Below are 13040 nucleotides of genomic sequence, written 5' to 3' on the forward strand. Positions count from 1 at the left end.
TGGTGTAGAATTCCACATGGGTACACAGAGAGTCCATCGATTTTCAATCAACTGCTAAAGAAATCATTAGAAAGTTTGAGCAGGCCTGGAGAGTCTGTGTTGGTTCAGTACATCGATGATCTTCTGGTTGCATCTAAAACAAAGATGCATGTATAACTGATACTGTGACATTGCTGAATCATTTGGCAGAGGAGGGACATAAAGTGTCTCCATCAAAATTGCAGTTTTGTCAGAATGAAGTACAATATTTAGGTCACAAGATTGCAAAAGGAATCAGACAAGTCACAATTGAAAGAATCAAAATGATACAAGGAATGCAGCCCCCAAAAACTCAAAGACAAGAGAGAATGTTCCTGTGAATGGTAGGTTATTGTAGACAGTGGATTTTCATTGATTACAAAACCATTACAGCGACTGACAAAAGCAGATATCAGAGACCCCCATAGTTTTGACCAAAACAGAAATGGAAGCTTTTGAACAGCTGAAAACAAAATTGTGTGAAGCACCTGCTTTAGAAATGCCCGATTATGAAAAAGAGTTTGAACAGTACTGCAGTGAACAAGAAGGATGTGCATTGTCAGTGTTGATCCAGAGAAATGGAAAAAATGAGAAAACTAATTGCGTATTTCTCAGCTGTTTGGACCCTGTTGCAAAAGCTTTGCCAGGTTGTCTGAAAGCAGTAGCAGCTACCAGTGTAAGTTTGGAACAAAGTGAAGGGATTTTCTGTGAGGGTGTATGTACCTCATTCTGTGGAGATTCTCCTTACACGAGCCAAAACCCAATACATGACCAATAGCAGAATGACTCGATACGAGAAAGTAATTTTGGGAGCTGAAAATGTGACAATTGCTAGATGTGTGAACGTAAATCCTTCCACATTGCTACCTGACACTGTTGAAGCAGAAGTGAAAGGTGAACTTGATCGCAAATGTTTGGATGTTATTGAATACTGCACAAAACCCAGACCAGATATCAGAGATGAACCTTTATCTGAATCAGATTATGTGATGTTTGTGGATGGATCCTGCCTGAAAACAGAGAGTGGTACTTTAAGTGCTGCTTATGCTATTTGTACGGTAGCAGAAGTGTTGGAAGCATCTTGTCTGAAAGGAATTCGTTCTTTTCAAGTAGCGGAATTGATTGCTTTGATACGAGCATGTGAAGTGAGAAAAGAGGTGAAAGTAACCATAGTGACGGACAATCAATATGGCTACGGAGTTGTTCATGATTATGGACAGCTTTGGTCCCAAAGAGGTTATTTGACTTCTGCAGAACACCTATACGGAATGCGGAGTTTGTAAAAACACCAATTGATGTGATACATTTGCCTGAAAGGATAGCAGTGGTAAAATGTTCAGCCCATAGAAAGAGTGAAGATTATATTACTCGTGGAAACAACTATGCAGATGCAATTGCAAAGCATTGTGCAAAGAATCAAATTTCAATTAATCGGGAAAAGGACATGCTAGAGTCCTTTCATGCTAACAACTGTAGTTGAGACATGGCAGGAAGTAAAACAGATACAGGAAGAGGCAGAAGCAGAGGAAAAAGATATTTGGCTAAAAGCAGGATGCAGACAGAGAGAAGAAGATGAAATCTGGGTTTACAAAGATGAAAGACCAGTGTCCAATAGCATGATCTCAGACATGGCCCGAATGTACCATGGTCAGGCCCACATTGGTAGCGATGCCATGATTCGTCTCTTTAGACAGACCTGGTATAACCCCAAGTTCAGGATGATTGCTGAAAGTCTGTGCCAAAGATGTTTGATATGCCAACAATTTAATCCAAACAGGAGAACTGTTGCAAGTTTGGGAACCATAGAATGGGAGGGTGGTCCATTTACAAGAGTTCAGATGGATTTTGTGGAGTTGCCCCCCTGCAATAGGCTTAGGTATATTCTTGTAATAATTTGTCTGTTCTCCCGGTGGGTGGAAGCTTTCCCCACGAGGAGGAATGATGGGATAACTGTTGCCAAGCTGCTGTTATGTGAGATAATACCACAGTTCGGATTCCCAGTATTGATTGAGATAGATCGTGGACCTCATTTCCTAAACAAGCTTATGCAGATCTGTGAAGCTCTGGACATTCGCCAGAAACTGCATTGTGCTTACAGACCTGAGGCTTCAGGGGTAGAGGAACAGGTAAATGGAACAATTCAGAACAGAATTGCGAAAATGTGTCTGGCAACAGGACTTAAGTGGCCAGATGCTTTGCCGCTTGTTCTGATGACATTGAGAAGCATTCCTGACAGGAAAACTGGACTAAGTCCACATGAGATTTTGATGGGCAGGGTGATGAGGCAAGCCTTTGTACCTGTTGATAAATTATTGACAATGATGACATCATACTGGATTACTGCAAAAACCTGTCTGATGTGGTAACTTCTGTGCTCCACCAAGTGGGAACTGAGTCAAATCCCAAAGAGAAAAATCCAGCTCATGATCTAGTCCCTGGGGACTGGGTTCGAGTGAAAGTACATCGTAGGAGAAATTGTTTGGTACCTCGGTGGCAGAAACCCGCCAGGTAATATTGGTCAGTACTACTACAGTCAAGTGTGCTGGACTGAAAAGGTGGGTGCATGTAAGTCACACCATTCGTGTGCCTGCAACTGAATACCCATACAAGGATGAAAGTACAACTGACTGATTCTGAAGCTGAACCAGAAAAAACTCCAGATACTGAAGATCGACAGGAACGTCGACATCTGGAAGTATCAGAAGCCAGTTTTGCGTCTGAAGGTGAAGGTGAAAGGGAGACTGTGGAGATACCAGATTCTGAAGATCAATCTGAAGATCGAGAATCGGTAAAGACAGACACCAGTAAAGACGCAAAAGTAAGTGAAGACCTGGTCGTTGAAGAGGAGAAAGCTGAAGAGAAATATGAAACCTCTGAAAGCAGGAACGGAAACCATGAGACTGGAGAAGAGGAAGTGACTCACGATAAGGATGAGATTCCAGGTACCAGTTATGAAGGTGTTCCTAACAGAGTAACAGAAAAGAAAGCTGAATCCATTGAAGATAAAGACATTGTGAAAATGATAATCAACGACACAGTTGAAGATACTGAAAGTGAAACTGATGACAGTTCAGATGTAACTGCATTAAGAAAAAGTCCAAGGAAAAGGGCTTGGAGAGTGGAGCATAACACAATAGAGTCAAAGACCAACAAAGTCTGTAAAGGAGATAATTGACCTAAAGAAACTGGTGGATTGAGATTTAATTTAGTGAACAAAGCAAAAGAGTCAGAAGAGCAAGTGAATGAGATCACAAGTCATGAGGAAATACTGGGTAAGAAAATAGAAGTCGTCCAAAGGCCAAAAAGAGTAAGACGACCAAACCAGAAGTACAAATCACCCGAGTGGACATATATTGTCCTACCGCCCATTGTTGAAGTCAATAGTAGCCAAGAAAACCTGTACTGCCCAAAAACAATTGGGAAGTGAGTAAAGAAGTCAATTTAAGAGAAAAGTGATGGTGCTTAAAGTATATGATATTAAGTAAAAATCCTGAAGTCCTGTGAGACGAATATTGTAAATATAGAAGCGGTCGGAGTTGACATAAGGTCGAAGAAAACTTGTTAGAGAAACTAATTATAGTATAAATTAGAATAGAACTGACATAAGGTTGAAGAAACCCTGTTAGTGAATTGTGTGTTGTGTAATCTATAGGGTGACATTAGGTTGAAGAGATTCTGTTAGAGAAAAATGGCCATCAGCAATCATAAAACAAAATGTTCTATTTTTAGAAAATGGTGTAGATGTTGCTCAATATGCATGGGACTATTGATAATATTGTGGGTGATTTTAGCTATTGTTATTCCTTTTCAAGATAGTTTAACGAAATCAAAGCCAAATGTGAGTTCAAATAAACTAAATGAGAAAGTAGAAGTTCATGAAAGTCGTGTATCGAGCAGAGGTGCATCAGGATCAGTCTATAAGTGATTTCACAAAGAATACATTTCAAAATTATTGCTCGAGTACATTAAAACTATGAATGTCGATGATTGTTATGTTTGTGTAAAACTGTCTGTGTCAGAAGGGGTTATGTATCACCACCTTCCTCTTACATATGGAATAACCTGTAGTGTAATTGCAAGCTTGTTTTATCAGACTGGGAAATTAGAATATCACTATTCCAATGTAGATGACATTTTTGCAAAATTAAAGAATGACAGTGTGTTAAACAAAAAGAAGCCTGCAAAAGAGATGGGAGAGTTTCTTAGAAATAGATGAGCTGACACATGAATATGCTTTTTGTTAGAAAAGCGAACCCGGGGGAGGCAGAAGGTGTCTGACTGACCACCCCTAGGTCTACTCCTCCTTCAGAGAAGGGACCGAGCGATGTCCAGAGGCCTCCGACGTGAGGGCCCTCTCCTAGAATCGTACAGCAGAGTAACCACACCACTACAAATGTACACCACACGTAGATAGAGTTTTCAATCTTTATCTGGCAATAAGTATCGTTTCAATATATACAGCAGATCCCGAGATCTGGAAAGTCTCGTGACAAAGGGCAAGGTAGCGGGACAGTCTTGTAGATGGTCGGTTGCAAGGAGACCCTACGCACAGCTCTCAATCCTCGAGCTGGGGGGTTCCGGAAGGTTGGGCTGCGGCAGCGCCAGCAGGCTCCAAGATGGTTCCGCGAGTGTGGACCGCGGCAGCGCCAGCAGGTTCCAAGATGGTTCAGCGAGTGTGGACCGCGGCAGCGCCAGCAGGTTCCAAGATGGTTCAGCGAGTGTGGACCGCGGCAGCGCCAGCAGGTTCCAAGATGGTTCAGCGAGTGTGGACCGCGGCAGCGCCAGCAGGTTCCAAGATGGTTCAGCGAGTGTGGACCGCGGCAGCGCCAGCAGGCTCCAAGATGGTTACAGCAAAGATGGACCGCGGCAGCGCCAGCAGGCTCCAAGGTGGTTACAGCGAAGATGGACCGCGGCAGCGCCAGCAGGTTCCAGGTAGAACAGCAAGGTGAGTTCGTCTCAGCGTCAGCCGCGACAGCGTCAGCAGGGCTTCTCGACTCCGGGATACAACTGCCGTCCTACTCCGGGGCTGGCCCAGATATAGGTCTGGAGTCCTTTGATGTCCGGACCCTCTCGCCTGGGGGTCAGAGGGACCGGGATGATGGTGTCCAGACACCCAGCAGGGGGTGGAGCCAGCGCTCAGGGAGGCCGGAGGCCGATCGAAACCAGGCATCCGGGACGGTTGGAGAGCCATCGAAACTCCCCTCTCCTTGTCTCTGGTTGAGTGGCCACTCTACCACCCGGAGGGCTCTTGGTGCCTCAATGGCGGGCTCACTGGGGCCGTGGCCGCGGTTGGGCCGGGACCACGTGTCTGTGACGTGATGGGCCCAAGATGGCGTCGGGCCTGGAATGAGGGTTCGGGGTGGGCACCGGACCGGTAATGCTGGGGCGGCCCGAGTGTGCCGTGTCAGTGGTTGTGGGCCGCCGGGTGGCGGATCTGGGGGTTTGCAGGTCGTGCAGAGGTGTGCCAGAGGCCGACCCGGGCTGGATGGAGGGCCGATGTCGTCCGGGGCCCGCCATGCGGGAGGGGTAGGACCACGCCACGAGGCCGTGTCCAACACTTTTAATAACAATTTGTCATGTAAAATGAGAGTTGAGGAGAAGACCTTTTTAGAAATGGTTGAGGAAAGAAGGATTGCTTACAAACGAAGTGAGAAAATAAAACATGCAAGAATGTGATCGTGGACATAAATACAGATACTCCAATGTTAGGGAAATTTTGTATTAGAAGAGACAATACTAATTATGACAATTATTTTGTGGGTGCAAGTCAATGCAAAGACACCTATAGAATTATAGGGGGTTGGGGATTCAAAGGAGGAGATGATCCTGTTTTTCCGGGTGTTTATTTTATCTGTGGGAATAGAGCTTACTATAGGGTACCTAACCATAGGTACGGGACCTGTTATGTGGGCTTGGTATTTCCTAAGATTTTTCATGTAGATAGAGGTACTAATGGAAAGCATGAGATAGGTAAAGTTTTAAGTAGAAAAAGGAGAGTGTGATGGAAATAGGTGATGTCTTCGGAGCATTGATACCAGCAGTGGGAATCACATTTAATGCAAATAGAATCAGAAAATTGTCCACAATAGTTGATCGTCTGTCAACAGACACCGCAGGAGGATTCCTGATGGTCGATACGGAAATGGTTGCCATGAGAGCTATGGTAATGCAAAACCGACTTGCCCTTCGACGTAATTTTAGCAAAAGAGGGAGGAGTCTGTGGAATTTTGAAAGTGCAAAATTGTTGTACTTATATTCCAGACAAAAGTCAGAATCTTGAAAAATATATTACGAATATTACGGATTTACATAAAGAAATTGAACCACTGGAGGTTGAAGGTGTTCTTGAAAAATAGGGTAGAAGTTTTACAGCAATTAAGCATTGGTTCCAAGAAATAGGTAGTTCAATTATAGATAAAATACTAATTCCAATAACAGTTCTAGTGATAGTGATTTTCTTAATTAGGTTATGTTGCATATGCAAAGGTAGGAGAGATTTTAGAAAGGCAATAAAGACCATTCAAGAACGAAATGCAAGGGAAAGAGAAAAGAATGCATTAGAAATGGAAGAAATTAGAGAGAACATTTTCAAAGATACAAGAGAGAAAGATACTAGAGTGTAGATTGTACTAAAATGAAGAATTCGAAACATGTTCCACTAAAATTCTACAAAATTGATAAATGTTTGGTGATAGGATCACCAGATGAGGGAATTGGTAGAGCGAGGTGGTAAAACAAAATTTTGTGCACCCCTCTCGAAATCAATGTTCCATAACGTTATTATTTACTAATGGTATGTTGTGTTAAAATTAATCAACCATAGAATAAGTTGTACATTTTTACACATGGGAATACTAATTTTGCCTGCATGACGCAAATATAATTAACTAGTTTGTATTGTTACTGTGATGTGAACTAATGCACAGCTTAAATATAAATAAACGCACCTTAAATGTGCTTTTTATACACTCTTTTGTGACAGAAAGTCGTGGGATATGCAAGTATAAAGTGCATTTATGTGGCTTATTTGCTAGGTAACAACTAATGGGGAAACATTAGTATGGTGGGAGGTAAACAGAAGGACTTTAGTTCCATATTTAACATGAATTTGTGTTAGTTTCTGATAGTTCCAAAAGTGGCCTCTGAGGCCTACCAGAAAATGGCTGCTCGGGTAAACTGTGAGCAAGTGCTGGACAGAGCATGCGCGCCTAAAGCCTGCAAGTGAGAGTGAACTATCTGTGCTCAGATGAGAGGTTCAAGGCTACCTTGCCCCAGAACCCAGGATGGGTGCCAAAACATGGAAGTTCGGATGTTCTGAACGTGGGAAAGGAATCAAGGAAGTGTCTTTGCCACGGACGGTCCTAAACAAAGCCCCTTTTTTCTGCTGATTCTTTGTGAATATGATTCTGTAATGATGAGGAGACTCATCTACCCCAAATTTGTCCAATCAGAACCCGAGTTGATGTTGTTAGATCCTTTAGATAGATTAAGTTAGGAAATTAGTGTATAAAAACCCCTGATTTTGCTTAGAAGCTCGCTCCTTTCGATTTAGTCTCGAAGTGCTGCTGGACTTCAGATCGATTCCTGGATGTAAGAATACTTTATCTTTTATTGATTTTCTTTGCAGGACTGAGAGGATGTTAGGAGAGAATGGATTTGGAACTATCTGTCCTTTGCTATACTTTACTCTGTTTTCTGAAATCAATGTCTATTTTACGAGCTTTAAATAAATGATCATTTTTTAAATAAAGATTAAGATTTTTACTGAATAAAGAATTAATAAATGCCTAAACGTCAGACATACTAACGTTTGCTTTGAATAAAAATTAGATAAATGGAGAAATAAAGCTGGTCTTGTATTTTCCTACGCCTGATTTTCGTTCTAGCAGATCCATTGCCATGATGGTGGTGTGTCTGAATAAAATTGGTGTTCATTGAAAACCATGGCAAAGAGTTTAAAACTATAGGTGTAAATAATAAATTAGTTAAATAGGTTTAGACACTCCGCAAATGTTACAGCATGACTTTGTGTTTCACTAAACCCTGAATTGAATTAAATGAACAGAGATAGTGTGCAGTGTTATGGGCCCCACTGGTGAATGGATGTGTGTTTGGATACTTTAGGGTAATGGTGATGCAGAGCTGGAATTTATTTTTGGAGTCCCGCTGTAGCAGTCCCACACCCATTGGATGTTTATGCTGAATCTCTTGAACCAGGCATACTCACCCTACACTGCATGAAGCCATTGTTATTTTGTTGCTTTAGCCCAACAAATCTCCCCAGCTTTGCACAGACGTCAGACCATTATCTCTTCTAAAATCATGACAATAAAATCTTGTCAAAGTCATAGCCACATGCCTTTCCTTTTAATGGACAATAGAAGGTCTTCCAGGCTAGGTTTGTTCTTCAACTCTCCACCTCAATTAGTCTCTGCACACTTTGTTGTAACCAATCAGGTCTCACCCACTATTTCTGCTAGAGTCACACTGCTGGATGTTGAAAGTGTTCGACTCCCTTTAATGGTCTTTCCTCCACACCACATTAATTAAGCTGAGAATCCTGAATAGCTTTCAGAGCCTGATTGTGTTACTCTATATGACTCCCTTTGAGCACCTCAAAATCAGTGGAGCCCTTTTGGAGCCATTCGCCTTATCAAGAAGTACTCAGCAAGGTTGTCCTCTCTCCCTGCTCTTTTTTTAAATCGCCATGGACCCCTAAGTCTGTCATCTCCAAGAAAGACCCTTGAGAAGGGCCTCCATTTTTGCCATGGGCCACTTCTGGCCTCTTTAGGCCGATGACGTCATTTGTCCGCGATCTGGCAACCAATCTCTCCCCCATTATTTGGGAGGTGGGTTGCTTTGGGACATTTTCTGGGCTGTCAGTCAATTGGAATACATCACAGCTGTTCCCTCCTACAGATATCTGTCATGCAACCTTGAGTACCCAGGCTGAATCTGCCCTACGATCAGGGTGGTTCCGGAGTTCCTGACCTCCAACTATACTACTTAATGACCAATCGTACTTTGCTTTTTATTGGCACTATCCTGATGCCAGATTACCTCATCTCAAACCTGAAAGAGCTCAGGTGTCCTACCTTCCTCTTTCCTCTATACTCCTACAGTGGCTTCCTCTGAACCCTGCTGAGAAACAGACCCTATCCACCACCTGCTGGATCTGGTCTAAACTTTTACGTTATTTGGTTGAAGACACTTGTACTCTCCGCATCTGCCCCTCGTAGATAATCCATGGCTTCCACTCACTCAAAAACGCTTGGTGCACCACTTCCTTGCTTCGCATCAGCTATGTGTTGTAGGCCAAAAGTCCAGATCTACCATGGCGGAGGCTCTACACATATGCATAACTTTATATTCCACCGCTTACACAGCCCACTACGGCATACCTTACCTGCAGAACACAAGGACATTCCCCCTCTTACATTAGTCATTTCCACATCCGATAACTACCGAGTGATATCTAGACATCTCTTTGCAACTGCAGCCTACTGGCGCAGTGAAAAAGAGAGCTGCCTGGGAGCACAACTTAGCATATTCCCTTCCTGATCCGGCCTGGGGTTACTGCTGTATAAAACTAAACTTGTCTCACAACCATTGTAACAAGTTACTACACTATAAGTTTCTTTATCGGGTTGACCCAACCAGACCGCACCACTGTTCCAAGTGTAAAGCAGAGCAAGCCGGCTTTGCATATTTATCCTGGAATTGCGCATTGATCCACTTTTATTGAGGGAAGGTTTACTCTACGTTATCTCTCATGATAGAATGACCATCTGACCCAGACCCACTTATGGCCTTTACTTGGTTATGTTAAACCCATCCCCTTTGCAGTACGGCGCTTCACTGCTATTGCGAGACTACTGGCCAAAAGAGGTGGTGCTACATTGGGGCAGTAATACCCTCCCAACATGGCTGAATGATATGTCATACGGTGATACCACTCGCGAATTCTACGCATCTCTAAAGCCCATCACTTCCAGACCCAAGCACACATGGCAGCTGTTTAGAGATCATTTCTTAACCATGGACAAAGATGGGAAATACGAGAAGGTGTACAGAATTTTGCCTTACGTAACTAGTACTATGGCCACTGTGTAGTCTGTTTCTCGTCTGCATTGCCTCGCTCTGATGTGATGTGTTGCTTTAACGCCCCTTGCTTCTTCCCTGAGCATTTGCCCCTCCAGCTACTCCTTTCCCCTTTTATTTCTGCCTTCCCCCTCTAATTACTTAGCTCGGTTTTTTCCCAGTGTCAAATATTATTCTTTTTTTAAAATAGTCATTACCTAAAAAAGGAAAAAACATGTTAAATATATGAACTACCCCTTTTAAACAGTGTGAAATTCCTCTTGCCATAGTGAAGTGCTTGATCGTTCCTACAACACTAGGTCCAAATTTCCGACTGAAATCCTCAGAGCAATATTTTCATTACCTTCCAATGCGGAATTGGGACTAGGATTCGGGCTGGATGGGGGTCTTTTTGTAAGGGAGGAGGTCCCTCACTGGCCAGAAATGGTTAGATCCCGGACTCCTGGTGTAAACAAGAAAATTAAACGTGTAGGAATAGTCTAGGCAAAATGGCAAAGGACCATGAAATGGCACAACCACCATGAAATTGCCAGAGATTTGAGAAAAATAAGATTTAAGCTCAACATACATTTGGTTGCATCTTCTCTGACTGTATTCTCGTTCTGCAGATGATCAGCGTGGTTGACTTTTTGTAATTATTTCCAGCACGATGTATATACCTGGCACTGTACTTGGCAATAACGACCTAAAATGATGTGCATTCCTAATATACACAAAATAAATACATAGGGTAAACAGGTGCAGAAATAGCAAAAAAGAAAAACAAACATTTCAACTGATTTTTTATTAAGAATTCAACCTAAAATACATCGGAAAACTACATTCCCAGGGAAAAGCTTCTTATTTTTCTCTAGATTTTATCCTAGATTTTGATAAAATCTTTCATTAAAAGAATCTACTCCCAGTCTGGAATCCAGTCAGTATTTGTAGTTGTTTACAGCCCGGCACAGCCACTTTCCCTACTGAAGGATGCATTTTCTTTTTTTTACTTTGGTGATCTTCGAAACCGGTTGACCCTCTTTCACTTCTTTGACTGCATTCACAATCTAAAAGAAACCAAAACAAATCGTATTGTGAAATGCTGCATCTGAGAAAATGTTAACAGGCATGGTCTGCGATCATAGATTTGGAGTGTGTTTGGTTAACACTTGTTCACACGAACCACTAACTACAGAAAGTAGGTATAGGATTGCCAACAGCAATGATCAAATCAGTCGCACACAAGACTGGGTACAACATGGGCATAACTCATAAGCAGTGCAAGGTTCCTTTACAGAAAGATCAGATACAGCACAGTCAGAGATCAGAGTCTGAGATCAAACACAGCCAGGAGCAGTGCAAGCTTCCCTCTCACTCCAAGAGGCCAGAAATATCATACATCACAGAGAGAAACCACCAAGGCTAATTTGCATATGGCTGGTCTCCGTCTGGCAGTGCACAATGAGGAACAAATGCGATGCAGAATAAAGTCGAAAGCGACTTCTTGTGGCTGAGACTTCTGCAAGGATTCCAACATAGTATTCATAGTTTCCACAATTTGGAGCAGAACTTTTCTACCAGGATCTGAAGAAGTATATACCTTTTAATTTGGAGTTCAAGTTACTTCAGTGCCAAATCACTCAGAATTTTAATAACCAGATAGAACTCAAAATAGATTCTAGTCTCCACCAATAAAGAGTGCATAAATCATTAGAGCTTGCATTAACAGATGCCTCTTTCCAGGCTTCCATCCACAGAAAGATACCACTTACTCACTATCGCCCACACATATGTCATCTGCTCATCGCTCTGGTGGAACAGGAACTGGACTTGGAGCCATGGGCTACTCTAAGACTCACCTCTTGGAGAATATGGACGAGACTGGGGTTGCAGGGCTGGACCATTGAAATTACTGTTCGCTGACCCCATCTTCTCATGTTTTATAGATGAAGATGTAACATTGTACCAACAGTGATCTGTCATTCCCCGTCCCAGACTCCGTGACAGCACTAGCTAAACTTGGAGTCCCAAGATGTTGGGTGCATCCCACACTACCCCTGCCCTCCAAATGGTGAGGTAATCGGACCAGTCTGGAAGAAAACCCTGGCAACAGGAACAGCAGTCAAATATTTTAATTTAAGAACCTCTGGTAAGTATCCCTTTGCTAGGTGACTTCCCCCTCACCCACTTAGTCTCCCAACAGCCTTTTTCTTCGCGTGTGTGCCCCACAGCAGACAAAGCTGGAAAAAAAAGGGTCTTTTGTTCTTTATAAATGAATACGGTATCCAACTACAAGTCCAAAGCCATTTCTTGCGCTTCTTTGCAGAGAGGTATTCTTAAGATTAGGTTTTTAGATGATGAATGAAAGTGCCACCAAATTACTAAAACAAGGGGAAGGGAGAGGCGAGATCTTAACACGGGTAAGGAATAAACAGAAGTAGCATCTTAAAATAAAGCATAAAAAGTCTGGTGTATGGATGCAAAACTTGAATTTCTTTGGACGAGTGCTGAATAGCATCTTTATTTCTGTCATTAATGTCGAGGGGGATTATGCAAAAGAAACTGGGACTATTTCCTTCCATGATCTCAGTTCAATAAAATAGAACCCTGAACTCTGATATGTCTTCAAGTCCACTCTCTTAATCCGACTCTAGCCCAGAGGTCTTGAAACTGGGGGTTGCCCCCTGGGGAGTCCATGGCAGTATTTGTAGGTTAGCGCAAATGCCGCCACAAGTACGTGTAAGTGAGGGTGGTCTGGAAGCACTAGGTTGTTCATTTGGCACATTTCCAGGCTGTCTTCATTTACATGCAGTGATCCAAGCGATTAACATGTGTGGGAAGAGTTTTCCATGCTGTGGTGGTGGGTGAAAGATTTAGCTTTTATTTTCATGTAACTACATATAAAAAAAGCCCATGCTTAAATGAACAATAAATGCAATGTA

The 13040-nt window shown here is 42.6% G+C and overlaps 1 long non-coding RNA gene across 1 annotated transcript in view; it reads right to left on the bottom strand.

Moving 5' to 3' along the window:
- Positions 1-10884: 10884 nt before the first annotated feature.
- Positions 10885-13040, bottom strand: part of LOC144826432 (uncharacterized) — a 67204-nt gene continuing 65048 nt past the window's right edge. Inside the window, exon 4 of the long non-coding RNA XR_013609821.1 lies at positions 10885-11165. This is a non-coding gene — a long non-coding RNA (uncharacterized LOC144826432). The remainder of the gene's footprint in view (positions 11166-13040) is intronic.

Source organism: Lissotriton helveticus, chromosome 3_2, assembly GCF_964261635.1.
Source record: "Lissotriton helveticus chromosome 3_2, aLisHel1.1, whole genome shotgun sequence".
NCBI classification, from domain to species: domain Eukaryota; kingdom Metazoa; phylum Chordata; class Amphibia; order Caudata; family Salamandridae; genus Lissotriton; species Lissotriton helveticus.